General features: G+C 47.5%; 1 protein-coding gene across 1 annotated transcript in view; it reads right to left on the bottom strand.

Annotated features, from left to right (window-relative positions):
• CLEC2L (C-type lectin domain family 2, member L) overlaps nucleotides 1–12,558 on the bottom strand; it is a 30,935-nt gene that overhangs the window by 16,875 nt on the left and 1,502 nt on the right. The window lies entirely within an intron of this gene.

Genomic DNA, 12,558 nt, shown 5'->3' with positions numbered 1-12,558 from the left:
GGCAGGGCGGGGGCAGGGAGCGAGGGAGGAGGCGCCGGGAGCGCGAACGGCCCCACCGCCCGGGGCCGCCGGCCTCCCGCCCCCTCGGCAGGAGTCCAGATGCTGCGGAGCGGGGACCGCGGCGCCGGGAGCCCGGAGGCCTGGCTCCCAGTCCACCTGCCAGTTTCTATTAAAACGGGAATCAAGTTCCCGCGGCCGACGCAGCGAGGCTCAAGGAAGATGAGGGGCTTTCCTCCGGGCCACCCTGGAGCCAGAGCAGTAGGGTGAGGGCTGGGACGTGGCCCAGACTCTTGGCAGATGAGAGAAACGACGGAATCGGTGAGCACGAGAGAGCCGAGGGCCGAGGGGACGCGTGGAACAGCATTTCTGATTCACTTAAAGTTGACTGAGCCTCTAATACGTGCCAGGAGTTTTTTTTTTACAAAACTTAACTGACAACATCCTCAGTTTAGGTTGAGAACGGGGAGTTAGAGAGGTCAAGAGCGATGCTGAAGGCAGCACCGTGCAGGCGCGTGTTAGGCCACTGTTCTATTCTGGGGCCAGGGCTTCCTGGATGGTCTTCACTCGGGCCGGGCTCTTTCTGTGGTTGACCCCAGGTCACCTCAGGCTCCATGCGGAGGCTGCCATGTCCTTCTCCAGGCCCCATCCCACATCTGTTTCCTGAGTCTATGATCCCTCATTCTCAGCCCTCCTGCTCTCTCCTCCACCAAATCCAGTAAGGTACCAACAACTCCTATGAATTCTCCCTTTCAGTGGCTCCATCTGTCCATCCTTCTCTCTTCCTGCAGCCACTCACCAAACACAAGTCCATTTCACCTCTTGTCTGATTGCAACCCCAGCCTCCTAACAGTCTCCCTCAACGTTGCACAGCCATCATCACTACCTAATTCCAGAATGTGTTCACCATCCTAGAAAGAAATCTGGTACCCATCAAGCAGTTACGCCTCATCCCCCTCTCCCCCAGCCCCTGGCAACTGCTAGCTGCTTTCTGTCTCTGTGAGATTGCGTGTTCTGGATATTTTGCATCAGTGGAGTCATACACTATGTGGCCTTTGGTGCCTAGCTTCTTTGTACTTAGCCTGTTTTTGAGCAGCATCCGGGTTGTAGCACGTGTCAGTCCTTCATTCCTTTTCATCTTGTTCTGTTTTGAGAGCTGCTGTCCTTTCAAGGTTGTATCAGAATCCCCAAAGCTTACAAGGGACATCCTGGCTGACACCTGTCCTCTGAGCTGAGCAGACTCTGCTTCCTGGCTTTCATGAGATGTGGAGTCTTTGCTAGCCCTGGGGTGCTGGGGCCAGAGCTGCCTCTCCAGGCCACTGGGCCATGTGGCCCCTCCATAGGCTCTCATGGAGCTGTGGTGGCCCTGCTGCCCTGAAGGAGCCTCCAGACTTCTCTGCCCTTCCTGGGCTGGGGCCCACCCTCCTCACTCCACCACTTCTCCAAGGTCACTCTCCAGGACACCCCATCATCTCATCAGTGACCTTAGGTTCTTAGTATAAATCAGCTTCATTTTCAAGCTGCTGTGCTCTCTGCCCCACCAAAATTCTTAAGGCAAGGACATACAAAGCCTGGTGAATTGCTTACAATCAGGTTCAGTGGATAGAGAATCTGCCTGCAATGCAGGAGACACAGGAGACGAGGGTTTGATTCCTGTGTCGGGAAGATCCCCTAGAGGAGTCATGGCAACCCACTCCAATATCCTTGCCTGGAGAATCCCATGGACAGAGGAGTCTGGCAGGCTACAGTCCATAGGGTCACAAAGAATCGGACATGACTGGAGCAACTGAATAGGCACAGGAAATACGTAAACTGTCAAACAAAAATTTCACTAGAATAGGGTCTTCCCTGGTTGCCCAGTGGTTAAGAACTGCCTTCTAATGCAGGGAACATGGGTTTGATCCCTGGTCCGGGAACTAAGATCTCACATGCCACAGGGAAATTAAGCCTGCGTGTGCAACTAGACAAACCTGTGGGCCACACAAAAGATCCCGGATGCTGCAACTAAGACCTGATGCTGCCAAATAAATGTCATTAGAACAGGTTATTTTTCTGCTAGCTGTTAGAGTGTGATGTATGTTGCACCCGTGTTCTCACGTGCAGAGTTGTTCTGGAATGATGGTGTCTGCTATGGTGTTTGCTAGACCAGGAGGGCACAGAATTGTGAACCCAAATGCCCAGGGGCAGACATCTGAAGGAAAGAGGGAGTAAATCCTATCAGTGGGGGACTGTGGAGGACCCCCTCACTCAGGTCAGCAGGTCATGGCCAAGTGGGAACACCACTCCACTGTTATCAGCACTTCCCAGCGTTTGGGTATTTTTCACAGGGGTTGGAAATATGAGTGGTTATATGAAACTTCATCATTTCTAGTTCTGGCAAACAATTCATATTTTAATAGAAAACTTGTACAAGCCAAAAAAATAACAACACACACACACACACACACATCTACAGGATTGATTCAGCCTCTGAGGTACCAGTTGACAGTCTCTGATTTAAGGATATACTTGATGTCAGTTCAGTTCAGTTCAGTTCAGTCACTCAGTCGTGTCCGACTCTTCGCGACCCCACAAATCGCAGCACGCCAGGCCTCCCTGTCCATCACCAACTCCCTGAGTTCACTCAGACTCACATCCATCAAGTCAGTGATGCCATCCAGCCATCTCATACTTGATGTCAGGGACCCCATATAACACAAGACATCACAAACCCCTAGGAAAAATGGTCACTGGATGAGACCCATGAGAGCAATTGTCTCCTAATAGGCAAGGGCTTCCTTTACTGGCCTGTCTCCGTCATCTGGAAGGAAACTTCCTCACTGCTTATTATGTGAGCATAGGGTGTGGGGGTCCTTATGGCTGAGCAGGTGTTGAACTGGGAGGATATTAGGAAAGGCATTTCCATACAGATGAAGGCTGAACCTATATACTGGTTATAGGTTTTTCCTCTTATTCCTTTGGATTGGGCTTGAGAAATCACACTACCTTCTCCCCATAAGTCAATGGCATCACCTGAGATCTGCAAGCAGACTGCATATTATCGTGGGATACCAAGAAGGTCTTTGCTCTTGGCAATAAGAGGAATAGGAATAGATCATTTATAATAACAAACATAAATAATTCACTTTATTGTCCATAAGTTAATAAAGTAAAAAATTGTGAAGCCAACACAAGGAGAAACTAAAGCCTGGTAGTAGAATATATTTTGTCACATGACTTATTTTGGCATCATCTCCTTCACGAGTCCATTCTTGGCTGTCAACAATCAAATTCTCATTGCCAAGTCCATGTGAGTCTTGCCATATGACTCATAATGCTGCTTGGAATCATGGGGTATTCAAGGTCCTTCTTTCTTGAGTTCAGGAAGTCAGTTAGTTAGTGTTAGTCGCTCAGTCATGTCCAACTCTTTGCAACTCTATGGACTGTAGCCCACAAGGCTCCTCTGTCCATGGGATTCTCCAGGCAAGGATACTGGAGTGGGTCGCCATTTCCTTTTCCAGGGGATCTTCCCGACCCAGGGATTGAACCCGGGTCTCCCTCATTGCAGGCAGCTTCTTTACCCTCTAAGCCACCAGGGAAGTCATTGTCCTTTTTGTAGCACAGAAGAGACATTATCTGTTGAGGTTCCTCTCCACTGGGGCAAAGCACCCCCTGTCAAGTTGTCCTGTGTTTCTCTCCAGAGCATGGCTCATCTGCTGAAATAAGTCTCCACTCCCCTGTCCTGTCTTTCTTTGTCCTGGGTCCCCAGTGATGTGATTTGTCCTCTGCCAGTTTCAATCAGGCCAGATGATGACTCTGACTTTTTCTCATCCTCAACGTAACCCTAATACACAGGCTAAGCTTAGGACCCCAAGTAGCGCGCACAAGCAGATTGTTCAAGCAGAAGTAATGAGCATAGCCAAAAGACTTCAGGCAGGAGATTTTCCAATCCCAGAGTCAACTGTGAGACACATGAAACAAGGAAATGAGTGTCAGTTCCTGGACTTGTGCACAACAAAAGAGGGTGTGGTGAGGGACTTCCCTAGGGGTCCAGTGGCTAAGACTCCGTGCTCCCAATGCAGGGGACCCAGGTTCCATCCCTGGTCAGGGAATTAAATAGTACGTGCTGCAACTAAGAGTTCGCATGCCACAACTAAAGATTCCACTTGTGGCAACAAAGATGGAAGATCCTGCATGCTGTCACTAAGATTCGGCATAGCCACATAAATAAATAAAAAATTTAAAAAGACAACTGTAATAGTGTTTCTTTACACTATAGGAGAAAGGGATAGTTAGGGAGCTTGGGGTCGACATGTACACACTGCTATATTTTAAATGGATAACCAACAAAGACCTACTGTATAGCATAGGAAACTCCGCTCAATGGAGTTGAGCAGGTCCCGCTCAACATTATATGGCAGCCTGGATGGGAGGGGAGTTGGGGGGAGAAGGGATACATGTCTATGTATGGCTGAGTCCCTTTGATGTCCATTGTTAATCAGCTATGCGTGTGCTAAGTCGCTTCAGTTGTGTCTACTTCTTTGAGATCCCTTGGACTGTAGCCCTCCAGGCTTCTCTCCCTGGGAATTCTCCAGGCAAGAATACTGGAGTGGGTTGCCATGCCCTTCTCCAGGGAATCTTTCCCACCCAGGGATCAAACCTGTGGCTCTTATGTCTCCTGTATTGGCAAACGCATTCTTTTACCACAAGAACGACCTGGGAAGCCTCCAATACAAAATAAAAAGTTTAAAAATTAAAGAAAAACTTAATATCATCCCCACCAAAAAAAAATAAATAAATAAAAAGAGGACTGTGGTGAATGAATCTTGGAAGCACTGAATAATTTTGTATGGCCAGCGGTTTTCCAAAACTTCTCCATAGACTGTTCTCGGGTAAGAGGAGAGTCCATGGAAATTGAAGCATGTGAGAGTGAAGGAGAGGGGGCACAGGGCAGCCGTCACATCCCCACGCTGGGGCTTTTCTGCACCTCGGGTCACAGGCTGGTGCAGCAGGACCTGGAGATTGCCCTGGGGCAGAGGCTTCGTGAGCCAGCGCTGGTTTCTCTGACAACACAATCCAGTTGGGATTCCAGGGGCTTCCAGGCTGTTCTTCCCAAGTGCCATGGAGTAGAAACCACTGACTGCCCAGGTCATAGCCAGGACTCCGAGCTTTACCTCATCAGGATTTCCTTGCTTAACTTCCTCCTGCTTTTATTTTCCTTATCTGAAAATCAGCATCTACTCCAGTGGGTTGTTAGGAGTTATGAGCTCATAGATGTGAACCATACAAGAGACACCAAAGTGTCGGGTCGTGTGACTAGCCTCCTTAGTCTCAACCTTCTTCTGGCTGTTTTCTGCCTCTCAGCCTGTACTTGCAGCGCCCTCAGCTTGTTGCAGAAAATTCAGCTTTTCCAATAGAATTTGACCAGACTCTCAGCCATACTGGCTTGCAGGTCCCAGGCAAAAAGGGGCTTCTCCTAATAGAGCTGTGTTTCTTTCCATCCGTGTATGTTTTATTTTAACTAAAATACATGCAAAGTAATATTTACCATCTTAACCATTTTTCAGTGGCTCTCAGTACGTTCACGTTTTGTGCAGCCATCACCACCATCCATCTCCTGAGCTCCCTCCATCCTGCAAAACTGAAACTCGGTATCCAGCAAACAACCACTTTCTGTTTCCAGCTCCCCCAGCCACTGGCAACCACTGCTCTACTCTCTCTCCTTCTGAATTTGACTAGTCTAGGCACCTCATGTAAGTAGAACAGTGCCCTTAGTCTGAATGGCCACAATTTAATTAGTTGCTTCATTACTATGTGATAAGAATGGCCAACTTGCTACCAAGAGAAGGATCTCCACCTTCTTTGACTGGGCTGATTCAGCATGCTGGGGTCCCTTGCCATCCCTCATTTATTTATTTGGCCGCATTGAGTCTTAGATGCAGCACTCAGGATCTCTGTTGAGTCATGTGGGACCTTTTCCTTGTGGCGTGTGGGCTCCAGGTCATGCAGGCTTCAGTAGTTGTGGCGCACGGGCTTAGTTGCCCCAAGGCACGTGGGATCTCAGGTCCCCAACCAGGGATCAAACCCATGTCCCCTGCACTGCAAGGCAGATTCTTAACCGCTGGACCACCAGGGAAGTCTTGCCATTCCTCATTCTTGATGCCAGTTTCTATAGCAAGACTCTTCCTAGGGTGAACTGCAGAAAGCCCTGCCCAATTTGCTTAGGCAAAAAAGGAATCCATTGGCACATGTAATTAAAAGTTCAGGGTGGAGAGGGAGGGCTCCAGGTAAACCTGAACCAGACTCTTAAAACTATGCCATCAAGACAAGCATCTCCCTATCTTGGCTCCATTCTTCTTCATATAGGCTTCATTCTCAGACTCCACACGATGGAAACTGCTCCAGGACCACATTCTCCTGGTTGCATGTTCAGCAGGAGAAAGAGAGCTTCTCTTACCTTAATAATTCAGATAAAACTGTGGCCCTCACTGACCTTGCTGGCATCTGGGTCACGTGTCCACCCTTGAACTAGTCTCAATGATAAGATCTGGGTCGTATGTCCAAGGCTGTAGCTGAGGTCAAGGCCATCTTCACCCAAGTCATAGGACTGAAGGTGGGGAGGAGACAAAGGAACTCTCAAAGGACGAAATGCTACTCTCCCAGGCTGCTGGGCAGGAAGAATACAGCAAGCGTTTCCCATATAGACAGTGGAACAGGAAAGCCCTTTAGAAAGAATAAGGTAAGGACTTCCCTGGTGGTCCAGTGGCTAAGACTCTGTGCTCACAATGCAGGGGGCCCAGGTTCAATCCCTGATCAAGGAACTAGATCTCACAGGACACAACCAAGTCCTAGTGCAGGCAAATAAAGTTCTTTCAAAATAGAAGTTTGTTTAAAAAAGAATAAGGTAAATCTGTGTCTGTTGATTTGGAGCAGTCTCCAAGCTAAGCTAAAAAAGAAAAAAAAAAGGAAGATGCATAAGACTGGCAGAGGGTGTGTCCATCTCTGGCCACCAAAAGGCGAGGATGTGTGCGTGGGCGCTGGCACGGGAGTGAAGATAGTTATGAGAACACACAAGAAAGGGTTAATGGGTATTTATCTCTGTACAGTAGAACTAGGGGGTGTGGAAGGAAGAATATTTTTTGTTTTCAGTTCTTGCGCATTTTCATTAAATATCAACCGACCACAGGCCCCATATTTAAGTTGCATTCAGAGCACCTATGTCAGAATTTTTATCTCACAGAAGCCGGGAAAGATCACTGGGAGTAAGGACTCTGAGGTCTGGCTGAGATTTTGACTGAGGGGCAACGGACCTGGGATAGCAAGGCCAGGGGGCCTGGGCCAGGAGCTGGGCAAAGCAGGGCCACCAGTCATGTTTTCTGTGTCAGGGGTGGAGGCTGGGGAGACCTTCAGAAGGAAGGGGAGCTTGAGGCTCAGCTCTGAGAGCTCACGACTGGGGACCACCCTCCTTTTTCAGAAACAGAGAGAGAGTCGGCATGTGGGTGGGCCTGATTTGGAGTCCAGAGCATCTTTGAAAGGAGCTCAGAGCAGTTACAAGTCCACTTAGATCCCTTTTTGGCACCCAGGCTCCAAAGACACCCCAGAAGTGATTGATTTTGCTTCAGCCATGAACCCACTTACCATTATTTAAGGTGATTACCATTTACATCACAGTTTCCTCGGTGGCTTAGTGGTAAAGAATCTGCTTGCAAAGCAGAAGACATAAGAGATGCAAGTTCGATCCCTAGGTTGGGAAGATCCCCTGGAGGAGGGCATGGCAACCCACTCCAGTATTCTTGCCTGGAGAACCCATGGACAGAGGAGCCTTGCGGGCTATAGTCCATGGGGTCGCAAAGAGTTGGACATGACTGAGCAACTAACAGAACAGCAACTGTGTAGGAGAAACATTCTGCAAATTGCTAAAACGCGTCACATCAACTCCATGGCATCCTGTCTGAGTCCAGGACAGTGTCTGCTCCTGTGTGTTAAGACTTTACCAGGTGCTGCTCAGGTGGCTCAGCCAATTCACAACTGTACAGAGTTAGGAACCCAGGAGACACCCATGACCCAGGAACTTCCAGCCACCTTCACAGACACCCCACTGCCCCAAAATCTGAAAATCAAGCCGAAAGGGATCAAACAGCCTTCCTTCAACAAATTCTGTTAACAGTTACTGAGCAGCAAATACACACTGAGCAGGGCACTGGGTGCTGGGAACACAGAGGCCAAGGACACACCCAGCCCTGGCACTCAGAGCTTCATGACAAGGGCCCCACCAGCGCATGGAAGCCGGGTCGCTTGGTGAGCGTCCTGGGTACCAGCTCTGACAGTGAGCTGTATTTGCTGATGGAAGCAACTTCTGCAGTCAAGAAAAGCTAGTCTTGGGACTTCTCTGGTGGTCTAGCAGTTAAGACTCCACACTCCCAGTGCAGGGGGAGCAGGTTTGATCCCTGGTTAGGGAACCAAAATCCCACATGCTCTGCAGCCAAAAAAAAAAAGCTAGTGTTGGCCAAAAGATTGACTTTAGGATAAGAATGATGTCTTCAATAATAATCCTGCTCCAAACCGCTGCCTCATGCATTAGCCTTCTCCCTGGAGGGTAACAGGAACCTGTAAGGGACACCAAAAACTTACACTGGCTGAAGATGAAAACCAAATCTGACTTTGTGCCTTTTTTTCTAAAACAACCAAAATAAACACATTTTTTAAATTATAAAGCTAATACAGAAAATGTTTTCATGCAGGCAATATGTAAATTTTTAAATAACCTTTTGCTAGAGTTTGGTATACTTCGTGTGCTTCTAAACACCTTTTAATATATGTAAAATAAGTATTTATGATTTTGTTTACAAAAATGAAGCTAATACATCCTGCAACTTGCTTCTTGTGTCACTTCCTATAGCTCTATAGCATTTTTTTTTTTAACATATATAATTCCACAGTATGGAGATACCATAATTATTACTACTTCATTATTCTCCTATGGATGGACATTTAAATTATTTGTAATTTTTTTAATAGTACGAGCAGTGCTGCGATAAATATTCCAGCACATTTACTTCTGTGCCCTGTACAGGTGTTTCTGTGGAAGAAATTTCTAGAAGAGGAATTACTGGGTAAAAAGTTATCTGAAATGGTTCAACTCAAAACACTGTGAGTAAACATTCTGCAGAGCCGAGAGTTATAAAATAATGCACAAGATTAATTATTCAGAGTGAGAGTTGAAGTGTGCCCAAGGGTATGCTTCGTGCCTTTGCACTGCCTGGTCAGAAATATTCCACTTTCCTCCTGAGGACAGGAAATCAGCAAAGCAGGATTTCTGAACCGGGTCTCCCTGACCTCACTGATGGGAACGTGTGAAGGGTTTTGATGGCAGCATCAGAATCATTCATGGACTGAACACATCAGTTGATCACAGGAGGGAAGGGACCACAGGTGAGCCTAAGCCCTCAGACTCCTACTAAGTGCTGTTCTGAAGAGAGAACAGCGCCCCCAAGAGGCGTTTAGGTGTCAGCACCTGTCCTCACACAAGGGGCTGTATCTCTTCCTGCTTAGTTTCTCACTTCCTCTAAACCCACCCAGTAAATACTCACAGTCTAAACCTCTTAAAGAAAAGTAATACCATACGACCCAAGAAGACTCTGGGTAAGTTGTAGTGAGTCTGAGTCTTAGTGTTCTCATTTTGTGTGACCAAAGTGCCATGATATGTAGTCGTGTGTAGTTTTTCAAAGGTGTAGAACAGTTATCCAGTGAGTGGGGCTCACTTAGCCAGCATCCACCTCTCACTGCAATCCTGCCATTGTCCCTGCATAACTGAGGGCTTCCCAGGTGGCGCTGGTGGTAAAGAACCTGCCTGCCAATACAGGAGACATAGCCGATGAAGGTGCCATCCCTGGGTTGCAAAGATACCCTGGAGGATCCCTGAGTTGGGAAGATCCCCTGGAGGAGAAATGGCAACCCACTCCAGTATTCTTCCCTGGAGAATCCCATGGACAGAGGAGCCTGGCGGGCTACAGACCATAAGGTCGCAAAGAGTCAGACACTGAAGCGACTTAGCACACAGGCATGCATGCAGTATATTACTGAACATTAAGCGATGCTCCAGAAATGATACAAACTGGCACGATGGTTTGAAAAAAGGTCACAAAGTAAAAAAGAAACTAGTAACAAGTACACAAGTTAACAAGTAGTTAACTCGCAGTATGAGAATAAGCACAGGAACACTCTGGATTGAGATTTTTTTAAACTATATTTGGTTTATAATATTGTGTTAGTTTCAGGTGTACAGCAAAGTGGGTCAGTCGTATTTTTCAGATTATTTTACATTATAGGTTATTACAAGATATTGAATATTATTCCCCGTGTTATATAGTAAACCATTCTTGCTTATCTATTTTATATATAGCAGTGTGTACCTGATAATTCCATATTCCTAATTTATCCCACCCCTGCCTTCCCCTTTGGTAACCATAAGTTTGTTTTTTATGTTTGTGGGTCTGTTTCTATTTTGTAAATAGATTCATTTGTATTCTTGTTTTTAGATTTCACATATAAGTGATATATGATATTTGTCTTTTTCTGTCTGATTTATTTCATTTAGTATAATAATCTCTGTGTCCATCCATGTTGCTGAAAATGGTGTTATTTCACTCTTTTAACAGCTGGGTAATATTCCGTTATGTATATATACACCAAAACTTCTTTCAGATTGAGTTGTTTTTTTTTAAGGAGCAATTCAGGAGTCAAATAAACCCAAAAAGCCATGTCCCAGGGTTTTGCAACTTCTGCACTGTTGACATTTTGGTCTAGATGATTCTTTGTTATTGGAGTAGGTGGGTGGAGGGGGGCTGTCCTGTGCAATGTGGGATGTGTAATGACAGCATGAAATGAAAAGTGAAATTTAGTTGCTCAGTCATGTCTGACTCTTTGCAACCCCATGGACGGTAGCCTAACAGGCTCCTCTGTTTACAGAATTCACCAGGCAAGAATACTGGACTGGATTGCCATTTCCTTCTCCAGAGGATCTTCCCAACCCAGGGACTGAACCCGGGTTGGGTTCAATGTCTCCTGCATTGCAGGCAGATTCTTTACCATTTGAGCTACAGGGAAGCCCTAATGACACCATTCAGTTCAGTCCAGTTCAGTCACTCAGTCATGTCCAACTCTTTGCGACTCCATGAACTGCAGCACGCCAGGCCTCCCTGTCCATCACCAACTCCCTGAGCCACTCAAACCCATGTCCATCAAGTCGGTGATGCCATCCAACCACCTCATCCTCTGTGGTCCCCTTCTCCTCTGGCCCTCAATCTTTCTCAGCATCAGGGTCTTTTCCAATGAGTCAGCTCTTCGCATCAAGTGGCCAAAGTACTGGAGTTTCAGCCTCAACATCAGTCCTTCCAATGAACACCCAGGACTGATCTCCTTTAGGATGGACTGGTTGGATCTCCTTGCAGTCCAAGGGACTCGCAAGAGTCTTCTCCAACACCACAGTTCAAAAGCATCAATTTGGTGTCTGTCTATCCACTAGATGTCACTAGCGTGCGCGCACACACGCTCACACACACTTGTGACAGTCATTAAATTCTCTAGAGCCATTGCCATGTTTGAACAGTTCAAGATTTAAGAAGCCCCTGGGAAACAGGTCTCTTGAAGACAAAGCAGCTGCTGGGGACTCTTCCCCCAACCATGTGAACTGCTTTGGACTTCCGGTAGTTACTGTAAGATGTTTTCCCTCACCCAGACAAGAAGCCCGAATTTGGCAACAGTGGGGCACAGTGAATAGCCCACAGGGAAGGAGAGTGTCCTCTGGGGGCCAGAAGCCAAACAAGAAACCCATAACTCGGTTTCTGGGGCAGCAGCTGTTGTGGCAGGGAACGCTTCTAGAGAACTGAAAGTTCTGGGGCAGCCCTGCCCAAAGAGAGGTTGAGCAAGAAAGCCCGGGTGAGGGGGCGGGTTGGAGATTGGAGACTTGCAGGTATCTTCCTGGGCTTCCGGAGCGGATGCTGTAGTGGGGGGAGGGATAGGCAATAAACCTTACCCAGGTGGGGTAGTTTGCTATGAGGAGACTTAAGGTGAGAGAGTAATGACTGTTGGCAGGTAGGGGGCGCTGTTTTAGGTGGGGTGATCAGGGCCCAACATCTCTCTGAGTAACTATCAACTATCAAAAAGAGGAACCTGGCATCTTATTTAGTGCTGAATTCCCTGAACCTTACACAGCGTCTAGCACAGAAGCCATCTTGGCAAAAGCTTCCTGTGATACGGCACGGACTAGTTTCGGTCCTAGTTGGGCTATTAATTTACCATTGCTGCTGCTACTGCTAAGTCGCTTCAGTCGTGTCCGACTCTGTGTGACCCCATAGACGGCAGCCCACCAGACTTCCCCATCCCTGGGATTCTCCAGGCAAGAACACTGGAGTGGGTTGTCATTTCCTTCTCCAATGCACGAAAGTGAAAAGTGAAAATGAAGTCGCTCGGTCGTGTCCGACTCTAGTGACCCCATGGACTGCAGCCCACCAGGCTCCTTCGTCCATGTGATTTTCTAGGCAAAAGTACTGGAGTGGGGTGCCATTGCCTTCTCCACTGCCT

This window comes from Bison bison, unplaced genomic scaffold (assembly GCF_000754665.1).
Source record: "Bison bison bison isolate TAMUID 2011002044 unplaced genomic scaffold, Bison_UMD1.0 scf7180017864352, whole genome shotgun sequence".
Classification (NCBI taxonomy): Eukaryota; Metazoa; Chordata; class Mammalia; order Artiodactyla; family Bovidae; genus Bison; species Bison bison.
This window is presented reverse-complemented; position numbering and strand designations above follow the sequence as displayed.